Here is a 17,091-nt window from a genome sequence, read left to right as displayed (position 1 = left end):
AGATTATAAATGTTTGTGGAATGGAAAGAGACACTTGTCAATTTGCATTCGCTTCAGGGATTTGAGCCCATAAATAAGAAGGTCTGTGAACCGGTTCAGAAGGCCATTTCAGGGTGCCAAGGAGAGTGGGAGGGATTTTACTGGTGTTCTTCCAGGGAGCAGGGGGCGCTGGGGGCGGGGCTCCAGCCCAGCAGGGGGGGCGGGGCTCCAGCCCAGCAGGGAGGGGCGGTTTAAGGAGCAGAGTTGCTCTGTCCTTCTCTCATATTCTCTTTATCTGGGCCCTTTAGCCCAGTCCTCACGCTGTGTCTTTTCCGCCTGGTTTCTGCCCCTGAGAGTGGCACTGGGGAGAGGTGAGAAGGGACACTGAGGCAGTTCTGACCCAGGGCTCATTTTCACCTTTTGTCAACACCGGGCGTCAAGCCTGGTTGCCGTCGGCCCCAGAGCAGCCCCGGCTCCTGTAGCTTTAAGGAGCGGCGGAGCGCCTGCGTTTGAAGTGTCTTAGCTTTTAACGCGAAGCACGCCAGGGCCGGTTAATGATCGTGAACCGTCATGGCAGCCGCTCTGCAAAGGTGACAGTAATGGATGGGGCCTCCGGCACCGAGGGAGCTGGCTGGGTGCGGGGGCAGAAGGTTTACTTAAGCCAAGGCTGATAATAGAGGGGCCTTCTCGACCGAGCAGCAGGGCTTTAATGAGATAAAAGGGGATGAGAGTCCTCTTTCTGCACCGCCCTTGGAAGGGACCGGTCTCGCTTTCCTCATCTGGTCTACCAAATAAAAGCATTCCTTGGAGATTCAGATCTACTTGAAATCTACTAGGAGGGGGAGGAGGGGAAGCCCGTTTCTATGATCAACCTTGTCATCTTTCTTGATTTGGCCTCATTCACCTTAAAAGTTCATATTTGCTGTGTTGAACTATTGGAAAAGAAACTGTAGGACGGGACCTGATCATGAATGAATTCAGGGACTTCCCTGGTGGTACAGTGGCTGAGACTGCATGCTCCCAATGCAAAAGGCCTGGGTTCGATCCCTGGTTGGGGAACTAGATCCCACATGCTCCAACTAAGACCTGGCAAAGCCAAATTAAAAATAATAATAATAATAAAAAAGAATGAATTCAGTCCTCTGGATGGGTTTAATCTCCTGGGGATTACCACTGAAATGTGGGCAGGAGTACAGACGTCTACGTTTCAGGCCAGAACTCCTTGAGTGATTGTATCTGGGAGAATAAAAACTACTTAAAAAATTTAGTAGAATTTTTATAGCCATCCTTATTTGGGGATTTATTGGTCATCCCTCCATCTAGTGCCCAAATTAGTGACACCGTTATGTTTCCTTCAGTTAAATATCAAGATACCACTATCAAATGTAAACTTGCCCCTGGTCCCAGCAAACAAGCCACATCGTGTTGTGAAGCTTTCCCCTTGCCTCAGTTGTGGGCTCCTTAAAATAAGCTCTAAGAGGGACATCCTTGGTGGTCCAGCGGTTAAGACTCCTCAATTCCAAGGCATGGGGGCAGGGGGGTTCCATTCCTGGTTGGGAAACTAAGATCCCACATGTTGCAGTGTGGGCAAAAAAATTAAAATAAAATAAACTCTAGTGGCATGGCCTGACCACACACCTATCCTTTGGAGATGCTAAATTCGAAACGTTTAATCTCCCAGGGAGAGACGCTATCAGGTCCCCTGATAATTCTATAATCTGAGGACTAATGCTTGATGGAGATGTTTAGTTGTCACCCCATTACTAGATTCAGCATCCCGTGGCCCCTCCCTGTAGCCCAACAGCATAAACACCAGGTTTTGGTAAATAAACTCAGGCTATCGTGCAACTGTCCCTCACGCACTTAAGCTGTGACTGACAGCTCACTTGGGAGGACTTAGAGTCTCGCGACGAAGCTTTTGGGTGCAGAGGCTCCGAGGTTCCAAGATAAACAAGCCTGTCGGTGAGAGTGACCAGAGTGTTAGGTCAGTCCAAGGGTCACTTATAGGTCATCCTGCGGGGAGCTTGGTCTCTGCTTTGTGTTTATCCTGGGAGGGGGGAAACAGGAGGGGCTAGGGGGTGGGCGAAGGCTGGGTCTGTACTGGGAAAACATCCCTGGCCTGCTCATCAGAGAGCCTTTGGAAATGAATCAGCACCCAGCCCTCTCTGAGTAATCCAGTAAAAGGTATGGATGCAGGCTTCTGTTTTTTTATTGGAATTAAGGAACAAGTTCTTTTGGAAATACAGATTACAGATGTTTGGGGCCTGGCTCACTTGAGCTGCAGGAATTTCAAGGGATTTTCAGAGCCCAGAGTGATTTAATAGTTGACTGTTATGAAATTGTGGTAGTCAAAACTAGGAAAAAATGAAGCAATGGGAAACTTTTCCTGTTCCTATCTATTCCTCTTCTTGATCTTACCAATTTTCCAGGAAAATATTTCCTCAGTTTTACATTCCTTACCAACAGAGGGGCTTTATAAAAGAATGATCCTAAACTTTTTATTTCTTGTGCATGGCTCTTCGAGATTGATAGAGAGGTGAAAGTGAGGGTATGTATTAAGACCTCCTTAGCTTATATTTAGCAAAGACCTTCACCTTCCCATAGACCCCTCAGTTTAGTCACCTTCCAATTCTCTCTCATTTGGAGGACAGTCTGGCACAAGAAGATGTGACATCAAATGGTGAATGTTTAGAGCTGATGGCATTTTTGGGTTTCAAGATTGTAGATGAAAAAGACCTTTAAATCTAAGATCCAGTGCATTCTCTGGAAACAAACCTTATCTAATAAAAAAAGTCTAAAGGGACAGTGTTTTCAAGTAAACAGAATGCTAGGAGTACTCACAAATAAACTCTTGGGAATATTGGTAGACAGCATTTAAGTAAGCTCAATTTACAAAATATAAATACATTAAAAATGCATTAAAATATACATGTAGAGCTACATATCAAGATGCAATTAAAAGAACTGAAATCGTTTGGAGTATCTATGACCATAATGGAACCAAAAGAGGAATGAACACCAGAAAGGTGACAGGAGAATCTCCAAACATTTGGAAGCTAAACACAAAGAGAAGAATCCTTTTTAAGTTTTAAGAAAAAGAAAGAAAGAAAATTCCTTTTTTGGAAGTCTCAAAAATAAACAAGACCAATATATTGAGCTGAATGAAAATGGAAATATAATATATCAAGATCTGAGTGTTGTGCTGTGCTAAGTCACTCAGTCGTGTCCGACTCTTTGCAACCCCATGGACTGTAGCCAGCAGCCTCCTCTGTCCCTGAGATTCTCCCGGCAAGAATACTGGAGTGGGTTGCCATGCCCTCCTCCAGGGGATCTTCTTCAACCAGGGATTGAGCCCATCTCTTAAGTCTCTTGCATTGGCAGGTGGGTTCTTTACCACTAGCGCCACCTAGGAAGCATACAGCTAAAGTAGTTCTGAGAGGGAAATTTATAGCATCAGATTACATTAGAAAAGAACAGGGAATTCCATGGTGGTGCAGTGGTTAGAAATTTGAACTCCCACTGCAGGGCCCACGGGTTCAATCCCTGGTTGGAGAACTAAGATCCCGCAAACCTTGTGGAACAGCCAAAAAAAGAAAAGGAAAAGAGGACTTCCCTGGTGGCCCAGTGGTTAAGAATTGCCTGCCAATGAAAGGAGCATGGGTTCAATCCCTGCTCTGGGAAGATACCACATGATGCGGGAAACTAAGTCTGTGGGCCACAACTACTGAAGCTCACAAGCCCTAGAATGTGTGCTCTACAACAAGATACCACTGTGGTCAGAAGACCACACACCACAACTGGAGAGCAGCCCCCACTTGCTGCAACTAGAGAAAGTCCAAGTGCAGCAATGAAGACCCAGTGCTGCCAGAAATAAATGAAAGAAAAAGAAAAGAGGAAAAGCCTCAAATTAATACTCTAAGCTCCCACTTCTAAAAACTAAAAAAAAAAGAGAGAATAAACTCACAACTAAGGGAAGAAGTGAGCAGAAAGTGATGAAATTGAAAATAGAAAAACAGTAGAGAAAGTCAAAGAGTTGACTCTTCAAAAAGTCAATAAAATTGACAAACCTCTAATAAGAGAGACAAAGAAGAGATAACATACAAATGATCAATACTAGGAGTAAAACAGGCACTGCCATTACATCCTGTTGGCAAGCTGAAAAGAGAAGAACCTATCAAAAGGATGATAGGGAATACTATAAACATTCTATACCCATAAATTTATATCTATGACAAGTTAGATGAAATGCCAATTCCTCAAAAAATACAGACCACCACAACTCATCTGGTATAGAATAGATAACTAATCAGTGGAATCCACAATATTAATAGACTAGAGAAGATAAATCATGTAATTGTATCAATCAGTTATATCAATGAACATATTTGGCAGAGTTCTACATTCATTCTTTTTTTAAACAAAATTATTTATTTATTTATTTGGTTGTGCTGGGTCTTGGTTGCAGCATGTGAACTCTCAGTTGCGGCATGTGGGATCTAGTTCCCTGACCAGGGATTGAACCTGGGCCCCTTGCTTTGGGAGCACCAAGTTTTAGCCATTGGACCACCAGGTAAGTCTCTCTGCATTCATGATAAAAATTGTTCAGCAAACCAGCAACAGAGGAGAACCTCCTTAACTTGATAAAGAACATCTATAAACACCTCTCCAGCTGACATTATATTTGATAGTGAAAGTGGAAGTTGCTCAGTCATGTCCGACTCTTTGCAACCCCATGGGCTATACAGTCCGTGGAATTCTCTAGGCCAGAATACTGGAGTGGGTAGCCTTTCGCTTCTCCAGGGAATCTTCCCAACCCAAGGATTGAACCCGGGTTGCCCACATTGCAGGCAGATTCTTTACTAGCTAAGCCACAAGGGAAGCCCGTACTTGACAATGAAAGAATGAATATTTTCCCTCTAAAATCAGAAACAAGGTAAAGATGTCTGCTGTGACTACTCATTCATGCTGGAAGATCTACTCAGTGCAATAAAGCAAGAGAAGGAAATAAAAGGCATACAGATTAAAAAGACAAAAACAAAACTGTCCTTACTAGCAGATCAAAGCCTTCAAAGACTGACCCAAAGGGCTCCTTCCTGAAGAAGTTTCTCTGATCCATTTACCTCCACTCAGCCAAAGTGATCTCTTCTATAAACTCCCAGTGTCCTTGTTTGTTCCTCTCTTAAGATATCACTTTTATCACATGTGAGAGTCTAGGCTTCACCTTTGTTGCCTACCCGGTACTATTCTGGATTCGGTCTAAGTAGACAATCTAGAAATATTTGTTGGGTAAGTAAATGAATTATCAATGGTACCCATCAAGCTGTCTGTCAGTTGGTCCTTACAGGTTTGGGACAGCCCTTGTATAAATGTCCTGGAGAGACTTGGAGGTTAGAATGATAGGTTCTTTTTCTTTTCAACCTGTCAACCAGAAACGCAAGGCATTGGACATTGAGAATGAGAAATCATTCATGAAAAATGAGAAATCATTTCATGAGAAATCCTAGGCTGCACAGTGGGAGGTATAGTAAGTCTTTCTACAGGGACCTGTGGATCGCCTAGGTCCAGCCCAGCTGCAAAATTGAAAGTTGCACACTTCCCAGGACTTCCTTGGCAGTTCAGTGCAGGGGATGTGAGTTTGATCCCTGGTCGGGGGAGCTAAGATCCCACATGCCACGTGGTGTGTGTGGGGCGGGGGAGCCCCCTTCCCAGTTCCAGTTGTCTATTTGGCAAATACTTAAAAATTCCTACCAACTCCCTAATTTCACGTTCTCTGTAGCGTAGGTCCAGGCTTTGAAGAGAAAATGGGAGTAAAGAGAGGGACTCAGATACTCCCTGATCCGGTGGAATTTGTCCCAAACCTTCTGCAGCATCCCTCCTAGCCTCTGTCTTGCATTCTTGGCTTTTGAAGAGGGAAGGTAACCGCCTCTTAGCTGGGATTATCCGCTGCTTAAACAAACTCAACGTGGGCGTATTGTCCTTTGGAAGCTTGGCCCAGGGACACTTAACCAAGTGTCTGCAAACATTTAGATGCGCAAAACTACCCACTGCAAACGCACAGCCATTGTCTTGCCTGAAAGTGGCTTGGGGTTGGGGAGGAGGCGGTGAGAGTGGACTCAAGGGAATCCCTCCGCTGGGGCTCTGGGCTGGGGAATTGCGCTGCTGGCTGCTGTTTGTTTGAACAACCTGAGTGTAATTGTGATTGTTTGGGATGCCCAAGATGTTTGGGAAAGTGGGGGAAGGGAGGCTGCTTGCTGGGAGACAGTCGCCAGCAGGGACTTTGACGGGTGGCTGGCTGGGTGGCTGTCAGCCGCCTGATTGCAAAGCCAGGGGGACGGGTGGCCCTTCTGGCTTGACGTGGGCACTCCAGGACCTGGGTCAATAGGTCGGACCTCAAAGTCTACAAAATATGAATGCTAACCCTAGAGGGCTGGATAGGATACAGGGAAGATGTAACTTAAAACCAATGATCTCTTTTTAATCATGACAATTTGAGGGGAGCAGGAACACAGGGAAGTTTGTTTGTTTTCAGATCTTGCATTTTACAATCCCATAAAAGTTGGGTCATTAGTTGTGATGACGAACCCAGGTCTCAGCCAGGAAAGGTAAGAATGCTGGCGGAGGAATTTCTTCCCAGCGCTTACGTCATTTCTCAGGATGCAGAGGGGCCATCCGGCCGGCCAATCAAAGTGTCTGCTTTTTATTGTAACCATCATACCCTTTCCTTTGACCTAGGGGAAAGGACAGAAGGCATTAAAAAATGAGAAGAATTTGGGAATAACAGAAGGCATGTCTGCAATGCGGGGCCTGACCTGCATCTCCCTGAGTCCTCGGGCCTCACTTGAACCAGGTTCGCCTGTCAGAGGCACGTGGGTTTGGGGGAGAATGGGAACTAGGTGTGACTCCTTATTGGAGATGCTTACCACAGGAAAGGTTTAGAAAAATGTCGGGGCTCCTATTGCATGGCAGCCCCTGCTATGTTTTGTTTTTACTACCGGTGCAAACCTGGGACTTCAGTTTGTAGAAAAATAGATAGTGGGAGATTGTGGAGGACAGAGAAGCCTGGCAGGCTACAGTGCAGGGGGTGTCAGAGTCGGACGACTTAGCCACTGAAAAACAACAAGGAGTCAGAGGGGTGAAATTAACTTGCCCAGGCAACAAAGAATGAAATGGTCAAACGTGAACAAGAGGTAACAACATCCTTCTGTTTGGAAAACCCTTCCTCTTTCCACTGTGCCATCCTCAAAATATCTCCCTTACAGAAAGAATGAAAATGCAGAACTCATCACTGCAAGTTAGAAAACAAAGGACTCTGTTTCGATATGCTAATAGAACATCACACACAGAGACCTTGAGCTAAAAAAACAAGCATTAAGAAAAGGATAGAAATGTTAATATCTGGAAAACCTGCTGATCTTTTGATTATTTGTGGTTAGAGTGCTTGTCACCTCTTGAAGATGGCTATTTTTTTTAACATTTTTTTTAATGTGGACCATTTTTAAAGCCTTTATTGAATTTGTTACAATATTGCTTCTGTTTTATGTTTTGGTCTTTTGGCCATGAGGCATGTGGGATCATGGCAACCCCACGAGGGCCCTGCATTGGAAGGTGAAGTCTTAACCACTGGACCACCAGGGAAGTCCTGGCCATGGGTCTTTGAGATTGCCCCTTATACTTATTGCTTAAAAAAGTTAGAGTCAAGTATTTTATAACAGATTTAATAGAACAACATCTCTTTCCCTGTTAGCATGAACATCTCCTTAAGGTGAAAATGGCTTTGTGCAGTTGAAAGAACTCATAGTGGTCTTTTGATGAATACTTTAAGACATTGCTTTCAGAGAAAAAGGCTTTCTATACTTCCTGAGCAGCCCCGGTTTGTGCACACCTGAAGGCCAGCCACTCTTGTTACTCTGGGTGGCCAGGACCATTTCATGGGCACGTCGAACCACAGAGCAAACAGCGGTGTCGCGGAGCACAGAACAGCTACTGTTCTTATCCCATTTGGCAGCTCTATTCTCCTCGGCTCCGAGGGCTTCTTGAGCGCTGAGCCAAAGAGCTTTTCAAAATCAGACCGTGACCACGCTTGTTTCAGTGGAAGCTGGGAGCTTCTTCTAGCACTTCAGGTCTTTGACACCGGAAGGCTGCCTGGCTCCAAACACTTAAAAATGAAAGGACTTGGCTAAGTCAAGGGAATATTTACAATATGGATAAAAGTAAACACGGTGGGGCTGGCAGTAGGGTACTGGAGAGTCAGACAGTGTCCTTTTTTTATCAAGCTCTGCAGTTTGTAAAGGATGTGGAGGGTGAGTCTTGGGGATTTCAGAGGGGCTGTGGAGTGAGCGCTGCTCTTAGGTGGACACTGCTGGCCTCCATCTGCACCACGGAGACCACATGGACCCCAGGAATGCACCTCCAATTGGCCAAGCTGGGGATCTGAGTTGTGATGGGGTGAGCCAGATTTTCCATCTGTTTTCATTGTGTGAAAATGTAATGCTGGTAAATTTTAGGATAATAGTGTTTTTTTTTTTTTTTTTTGCATTCTACTCTTCTCACTAAGGCGTACATGGATCCTTAAAGGGTTAGGAAAGTATTCTTAGATTAGATGGAGTTTCCTTTCATACTCTTTAACTTTTTTTTTTTTTGCTAATTCATTTTTGTTAATTTTTTTGGCTGAACTGGATCTTCATTGCTGCAAGAGGGCTCTCGAGTTGTGGCGAGTAGGGGCTACTCTTTAGTTGTAGTGCTTGGGCTTCTCATTGATGGGGGCTTCTCTTGTTTTGGAGCATGGGCTCTAGATTGCGGGCTCAGTAGTTGTAGCAAATGGGCTTAGTTGCCCCATGGCATGTGTGGTCTTCCCCAAACAGGAATAGAACCCAGGCCCTATGCATTGGGAGTGCAGAGTCTTAGCCACTGGACCACCAGGGAAGTTTCTCCTTTAAACTTAAAAGTTACTCTTTTAAAGGATGCCACCTCCTCCTTCAACCCCCAGCCCAGCTCCTCAAATTCTGAACTCCAAACACTGGAAAGGTTTAAACTTTGTTGGTTTTAATGATGGCCATTTACAATAGACAAACATGTCGGGTAATGGGCGGTTCTTTCCTGGAGGTTTGTTTAGAAGTGAAAACAATGTGGCTAGTCATAAAAGTTTCTATTTATTTTAGGCTGGGTAGCTCACTTGTTCAGAGGAGGGATGGCCCTTGTCAGCAGACAATTAAGATTTCTCATGACGTATATAATGAGTTTCATGGCTGAAAACTGAATAGGGACTAATATCTATAGTTCAGAGCTCAGGAAGAATAATCACCATTTTAATGGACTCAAATTCTGTTGCACAGAATAATTGCTGGTTAGTTTAAATAAGACCCTGCTTCTTAATGATCAGAATATATACAGATATATGAAAATACACTGAATACGGAGGACTTGGATATCTGGCTGGAGCAACTGGGTAGATGGTAACACTATTTCCCGTAGAAGAGTCCTGGGAAAAGTTTGTCATGTGTTTCCTCCCTGTTTTGATTGTTTCCAAAATGTCAGGCTCCTGTTATTAGTGAGTATTTGCAAAATGATTAAGGAAACAGGGAGGACAGATTAGGGTGTGTATGTGTGTATATCAAGTCCAGTGCTGAAAATTGTGTACTCTGGATTCAAAGTTCAAATCCCACTTTCACCACTTACTACCCCTGTGATGTTGAGCAAATGGATTTATCTTTCTGTGCTTCAGTATTCTAACATATAAAATAAGTATAATTATAGAAATAAATGGGGCTTCCCAGGTGGCTCAGTGGTAAAGAAGCCGCCTGCCAAGCAGGAGACGTGGGTTCAATCCTTGGGTTGGGAAGATCCCTTGGAGAAAGAAATGGCAGCCCACTCTGTTATTCTTGCCTAGGAAATCCCATGGACAGAGAAGCCCGGTGGGCTGCAGTCTGTGAGGTCGCAACAGGGTTGGACAAGACTTAGTTTAAATAACAAAACAACAACAACGTAGAAATAAATAAGATCACATATATATATATATATATATAAAAACTCATGTGCTGAGCTCATAGTAGATGCTCAGTGAATAAAAGCCATGTTTAGTAGTAGTTGTGGTTAAAGTAGTAATAGCTCTCCTTGGGAATAACTCAGAGGACAGTCTAAAGAGGTTAGGTGTGTTCTGACGGGCAAACTCAGCAGCAGAGACTCTGAGTACCAGTTCCCAAATGTTGCCTGTGGCAATGAAAAAAAATGGGAAGGAAGAAAGCTTTGACTGTGGTGTCTTTGGAAAAAAAAATGGTGGGCTGGGTTAGGGAGAGATTGGGGAATGAATCCTGGAATTTGGAGCAGATTCCCTGAGCCCTAATGTCATCATTTGTAAAAATGGGGATTAAAAATATCTAAATGACAGGGTCACTGTGATGGTAGGTAGTGTAATTATGCAAACCGCTTGGATCGATATGCAGGAAATGTTTGTTTTCTAAATAGGATCTGCCCTGTACTGAATAATGAATCATTGAAGTTTCACAGTGCTCTGAGCCTGGAGGCCAGAGCAGCCTTTGAAATCCACCCGGAAGGAGTAGGTCACTCCCAGCCTGGCCACAGAACTCCCATCCAGGTGGCCTTTCGGCCTTGTGTTTTAGGAGCAGAAACCACAAACTCCCATCTCTGCTGGCCGGGCCCTTTCTTAGGCCCGTTGTTCTGAGAGGCCTTGTGATATTTGTTCATCTAATCCATTAGCTAAAAAGACAGCTGGATATCCTTCACTTGAACCCCTGGCTTGGGTCCCACAAAGAAAAGACGTGTCCTTCCTGCAGTGGCCGTTTGCTGTGCCTGGCCTTGCTCCTATCTGGCCGCTCTGGAAGACCCGGGGCAGGGGTTCGGGGAGAGGGGTCTGATGTCTCTAGCTCTTCAGGCCTCTATGGGCTTGGTTCCTTCCTCTCTGGTACAGACGGGACCCAGGAAGGCCCTGGGCCAATCTTGTCGCTGGAGAGCTTGCCACCTCCTCTCCCCACCCTCACCCTTGGGAGTACACTGGACCTGGGGACCCTAACCGGGGGTCTCCAGCTCAGCTCTGGGAGCAGGATGTGAGTTGTCACATTGAAAATGACCTGTGGGTCTTAGCAGGCAGGAGGCCAGCTGTCTGTCACCCCACCCTCCTCTGCGCCTTTAGCATCCCCTTCACTTAGTACTTTCAGCCATCATTATTTTTAATAATGCCTTTGAACTGTGGTGCTGGAGAAGACTCCTAAAAGTCCCCTGGATAGCAAAGAGATCAAACCAGTCAATCTTAAGAGAAATCAACCCTGAATACTCGTTGGAACGACTGATGCTGAAGCTAAAGCTCCAGTATTTTGGTCATTTGATGCAAACAGCCGACTCATTGGAAAAGTCCCTGATGCTGGGAAAGATTGAGGGCAGAAAGAGAAGAGGGCATCAGAAGATGAGATGGCTGGGTGGCATCACTGATGCAATGAAAATGAACTTGGGCAAACTTTAGGAGATGGCGAGGGACAGGGAAGCCTGACATGCTGCAGTCCATGGGGTCACAAAGAGTTGGACATGATTGGGCAACTGAACAATAGCAATATTTTTAACCAAGGCCAACAGAAAGATGGGCTTCCCAGGTGGCGCTAGTGATTAAGAACCTGCCTGCCAATGCAAAAGACAGAAGAGCGGTGCTGCCAAAAAAAAGTGTCTAAGGTTCACAGAGGTGTGATTCTTTCCATTAAAAAAATATATATTTTAATTGAAGGATAATTGCTTTACAATATTATGTTGGTTTCTGCCATATATCAGCATAAACCAGTCATAGGTATACATATGTCCCCTCCCTCTTGAATCTTCCTCCCACCTCCTACCCCATCCTACCCCTCCAGGCTGTCACAGAGCATCAGATTTGAGCTCCCAAATGGTGAAGCCAGGATCCAAAGCTACTTCTCCTGACTGTAGATGCCCCGTTTACTACTCATCACCCTGTCTGCTGCCTTCCCTGAGCCTCTCCGCTACTGTATGGCGACCACACTCTTGGCCTGGCTTGGAAAGACCCCGAGGTAACCAGCCCTCTGCCTGGCAAGGCAACCAACCTCGTTTCTCTGCTCTGTCTCCTGGGCAGGGAGTCCCCCTGCCCTCTCCTCTCCCCACTGAGAACACCCTCTGTTCACTCCCCCATTCCCTGGGCCTTTGTCTGGGACACCATTCCCTCCCAACCTCATTATTCCTGCTCCCTTGGGCTCCTGTGGCCTCTAGACAGCTGCCCACTGGCAATCTTTTGCTGTATTCACTGCTTTATCTACTGAGTGTTCTGTTTAATTGTGTCTTCCTGTTCCTCCCTTCCAACCTACACACATATTCCAGCTAGGTCATTGGGCCCCCAAAGGCCTCCAGCACCAGACTAAGTTATGGCAGCTAAAATGTTCTCCTCCTCAGAGCTGTGAAGGCTGCGTCCCTTTCTCGCTGACTCTATGACATCCTGCTCCTACTCCGTGAGACATCGGTGACTCACCATTCATGATCCCCATTATTCATACTCTTGCTTTCATGCGCGCTCAGTTGCTAAGTCATGTCCGACTCTTTTGTGACCCCATGGACTGTAGCCTGCCAGGCTCCTCTGTTCATGGGATTCTTCAGGCAAGAAAGCTGGAGTGGGTAGCCATTTCCTTCACCAGGGGATCTTCCCAACCCAGGGATCGAACCTGTGTCTCCTGGATTGCAAGCGAATTCTTTACCCACTGAGCCATCAGGGAAACCCTATTTTCATAATTCAAATTAATTCTGAAATGCCTGTTTTTCTGAGGTTCTCTATGGGACTGGGTTGCCAGAGGGGAAAAGGTGTTAGAGTCAGTAAGTTTAATCAGTGACATAAGTAAAGTGTAGAACTCCAAGGAACAACTCTGGAAAGGCCTGTCTGGGGTCTGCTCTTAATAGAAGCAACAGGCCTCTCATGTAACAGGCCCTCAAATGTTCCTGCTCACACCTACAGGCATAATGTTTATTATGTGCTAACCATGTGCAGGGTTCTAAAGTTTTCTCCTGCCGTTTATGGGTGTTCATGTTACTGAAATGAAATATCTTCAGTATCATTACACATGTACACACACACATGTATACACACATACATATATTTATCTATTTTTCTTGTCTTTCATTTTTCTTTTTTGTTATATGAAGTCAGAAAGGTCTGGCTAGTTTCAGATCCCTCCTCTGCTACTCACTTGCTCTGGGACGGTGGGTCCTTCTCTTCACCTCCCATTTCTCATCTGTAAGACATGGACAGTATGCTTTCCTTGAAGGGACGTTGAAAGGCATGATTGACATAAGGTGTGTGGTCAGGGTCCAGCAGCATCTCCGGGAGCTTGTAGAAATGCAGACTCTCAGGCCCCACCTCAGAACCACAATCAGAATCTGCATTTCATAGAATTTGCACTTAACAAGATTCCCAGATAATTCAAAAGAATCCCTGTTCTCAGGGAAGTAATAATCAGGGTATGGATCTATGTGGGAAGGAGAAGAGCATTCATAGAGTTCTTTTCAGTCCTTCTGAGGTGTCTTTGGATTTAGAGCGGTGTTAGTTGGACTTGGGTCTTGAGGCTCAGAGAGGGCTTCCCTGATGGCTCAGATGGTAAAGAACCCGCCTGCAATGCAGGAGACACAGGTTCAGTCCCTGGGTTGGGAAGATCCCCTGGAGAAGGGAATACTCCAGTATTCCTCCCTGGAGAATGCCATGGACAGAGGAGCCTGGCAGGCTACAGCCCATGGCAGCACAAAGATTTGGACACGACTGAGTGACTAACACTTTCACTTCAGTTTTCAAGGTTCAGAGACTTAGCCTTAGCCAGATTCTCAGACAGATCTGGGAGTAGGTATGGAGGTTGTGTGGACTGTTGGTGGAAGAAGAAGTTGGAAAGGCAGGAAGGGTATGAGAAAGGGGAGGTACGTGAGCTGGAGGAAGAGTTTTCTGGAGGCTTTGGGAGCAAAGGTAGGAGACACACTGACTGAAATGAGCTTACTCACACAGAATTTGCTAGAGCAAAATGTTTATGAAAGTCACAATAGCTTATACATTAAACTCAATCCAGTATGATATTTTCACATATACATGAGATGGTAATAAAGCGAAACTATGATCAGATGAGAATCACAGATGTTGTAATTGGAAGGGAATTTTAGGGATCATCGTTCGTCTAAGGCTTGTGGCCCCAGCAGCCCAATAGTTTTAGGAATTTTCACATCTGCCACATGCAGTATGATCATTAAACCTTTTCTCTGGGCTGTAGAAAGGAGAAAATAAAAATACGTGAATTCGTAGGTTGTTATGCAGATTCAGGGTTTGGATAGTACCTAGCACAGGCCTGCTCCCAATTAAATAGCACATAGTTTTACCACAGCCAATGACCTACAGGAGGTAAAGAGGGGAAAATCATCATCAATACTACTACTAGTATGAATAAATATTAAGACAGTAAGTTTAAATGTTCTGTGATGACATGGGAAAGATGGGAAAAAATGGGAAAAAAAAATCCAAAAAAGAGGGGATATCTGTATATGTGTAGCTGATTCACTTTGCTGTAAGGCAGAAACTAACAATATTGTAAAGCAACTCTACTTCAATAAAATTTTAAAAAGAAAAAAAGACAAAGTTTAAGATTTTAGGAATTGAATAAATCTCTTGTTGCTATCAATCTCGGTAATGGTGATGATTATTATAACAAATCAACAATAATCATAACAATAATATGATGTCATAAGTAACACTCGCAGCCAACAGTGAGAGTTTACTATATGCCAAGCACTAAATAAAGCACTTTACTTGGATTATTTCATTTGATTTTACAACCATATATGTTGTTGCTAGTCCTACCCCCACTTTATAGATGAAGAAACTGAGGCCTAGAGAATTTAGTAATTGGCCTGCGGCCCAGAGATTATAAATGGAGTTGGAATTTGAATCCAGACCAAGTGCTCTGAAAACTGTTCTCTTAAACTCTGCATTAGCCCCATGCTCAACAACCAACGAACAGAATGTTCTTTCCATTGGGTGGCAACATATGTACATGCTGTTTGTTTTCTGGCCTGATTCTCTAGTATGTTTCAAAGAAAAAGCCCTGGTGCAGATAAAGAGAGAGTTGCTTTAAGTCAGAGAGGAGAAGGGGAAGAATGTTTGTTAACCCTCTGTGTGTTGGGCCTGGTGCAGTCACGTACATGATCTCATTAATGTTCATGGTCCTCCATGGATGTGACCAGTGTATTCACGGGGTGGAGGGGGGTGCAACTAAGGTACAGAGGGGTTCAGCCACTTGTTCAACTTTATAGGTTACTAAGTGAAGGAGCTGGGATTTCAACCTGAGACCAGAGCCTAAGCAAGCTCAGAAAAGACTTGGATTCATGACTTGTATTTGTTCCTAAAGGAAAGTTACACCCCTCCCAATTTCCTAAAGTCCCTAAGCCCTGGTTCCACTCCCCAAATCCTCCATCATAAAATCTACAAATAGGGACTTCCTTGGTGGCACAGTGGATAAGAATCCACCTGCTGATTCAAAGTACCTGTGTTCAATCCCTAGTCTGGGAAGATTCCACATACCATGTATCAGTTAAGCCTGTGCCTCACAACTACAAGCCTGTGCTCCAGAGCCTGTGAGCAACAATTACTGGGGCTGTGAGCTGCAACTACCGAAGCCCGCGGGCCCTAGAGCCTGTGTTCCACAACAAGAGAAGCCACCGCAGTGAGAAGCCCTTGTCCCGCAACAAACAGTAGTCCCCGCTCACAACAGGTAGAGAAAGCCCATGCACAGCAACAGAGACCCAGTGCAGCCAAAAATAAATAAATGAAATGAAAATAAACCTAACAAACTTAAAAAAAATCTATAAATAATTTGAAGAAACTTACCCTAGAATTGTCTGAAATCTTATCCTGGAAGGGTACCCACAAAAAAACTCCTGTCTTATTCTTGAAAACTCCTAATTTATTCTTGACTTGTGGTTCATCCCTTTGTAATAAGAATTTCAAGTAGCTTACATAGAATCAGCTGAACTATAAGACAATGGGAAACTAAGGTAGGAAAAAGAAGTTTAGGCTAAGAAAGGGCTCTGAATCTGGTGAAATGGTCTGAGGCGTCTTTAATTGAAGTAGAATATTTATTACTCCCAGAGGGACTAAAAGCAGAAAAATCCAAGTAGCTGGATCCCTCACACATTTGTGAGGGGTTCCCTCACAAATCCATGGATCATGTGAATCCCTATAGGAAATGGGGGCTATTTCAAGGCACTTTCTGGCCTTCAAAGCAGGGTCTGGGGCGGGTTTCGGGCCCTTCCCGTGTCTGCTAGGTCTCAGGATGAGATGAGGGTTTGGCTGAAGAGCCATAAGCCTCAAGATGTGTGCTGTGCATGCTTAGTTGCCAGCGCTGAGTTGTGTCTGACTCTTTGCAACCCCATGGACCGGAGCCCACCAGGCTCCTCTGTCCAGGGGGATTCTCCAGACAAGAATACTGGAGTGGGTTGTCATGCCTCCTCCAGAGGATCTTCCCAACCCAGGGATCTAATCGGGGTCTCCTGCATGACAGGCGGATTCTCTACCAGCTGAGCTACCAGGGAAGACTTCAAGTTGTTTGTGAAGTCGCTCAGTCGTGTCTGACTCTTTGCAATCCCATGGACTGTAGCCTACCAGGCTCCTCCATGCATGGAATTTTCCAGGCAAGAGTACTGGAGTAGGTTGCCATTTCCTTCTCAAGTTGTGTAACAGTCCATAAATTCTTCCTTCCTTTCTTCTTTGGTACCAGTTGTATGTGATGTTTCACTACAATATCTTGTCTTTGTAATGTGTTCTCTCCACTGACTGAACGTGTCATTCCACCAGAGGGTCAAGCACAGCTCTTCCCACAATGCACAAAGCCTCATCTCCAAAAAGATGCCACTCCCAAGCTCTGGGCAAAGGGGTCCACCCACAGTGCTTCTCTCGTTTACAGCTATCAGAAAAATAGGGCGGGAACCAGCCTACATCACATGGACTCCACCTTGCGTCAACAGCCCTCAGAAACCGAGGGGCCCGGCAGCAGCCTTTGACACCACCTGGTACTGTACCCTGGAACCAGCTCGCTGGCTCCACAGAAAGGAAAACAGGTGCCGGCCCTGTTCCGACGGCGG

General features: G+C 45.0%; 1 long non-coding RNA gene across 1 annotated transcript; it reads right to left on the bottom strand.

Moving 5' to 3' along the window:
• Positions 1-6,483: 6,483 nt before the first annotated feature.
• LOC122684728 lies at positions 6,484-16,757 on the bottom strand. Its single transcript, XR_006338146.1, has 3 exons — positions 16,613-16,757; positions 13,167-13,356; positions 6,484-6,707 (listed from the first exon to the last, which is right to left on the bottom strand). It is a non-coding gene; the product is annotated as an uncharacterized LOC122684728 (long non-coding RNA).
• Positions 16,758-17,091: the final 334 nt, after the last annotated feature.

This window comes from Cervus elaphus, chromosome 27 (assembly GCF_910594005.1).
Source record: "Cervus elaphus chromosome 27, mCerEla1.1, whole genome shotgun sequence".
NCBI classification, from domain to species: domain Eukaryota; kingdom Metazoa; phylum Chordata; class Mammalia; order Artiodactyla; family Cervidae; genus Cervus; species Cervus elaphus.
This window is presented reverse-complemented; position numbering and strand designations above follow the sequence as displayed.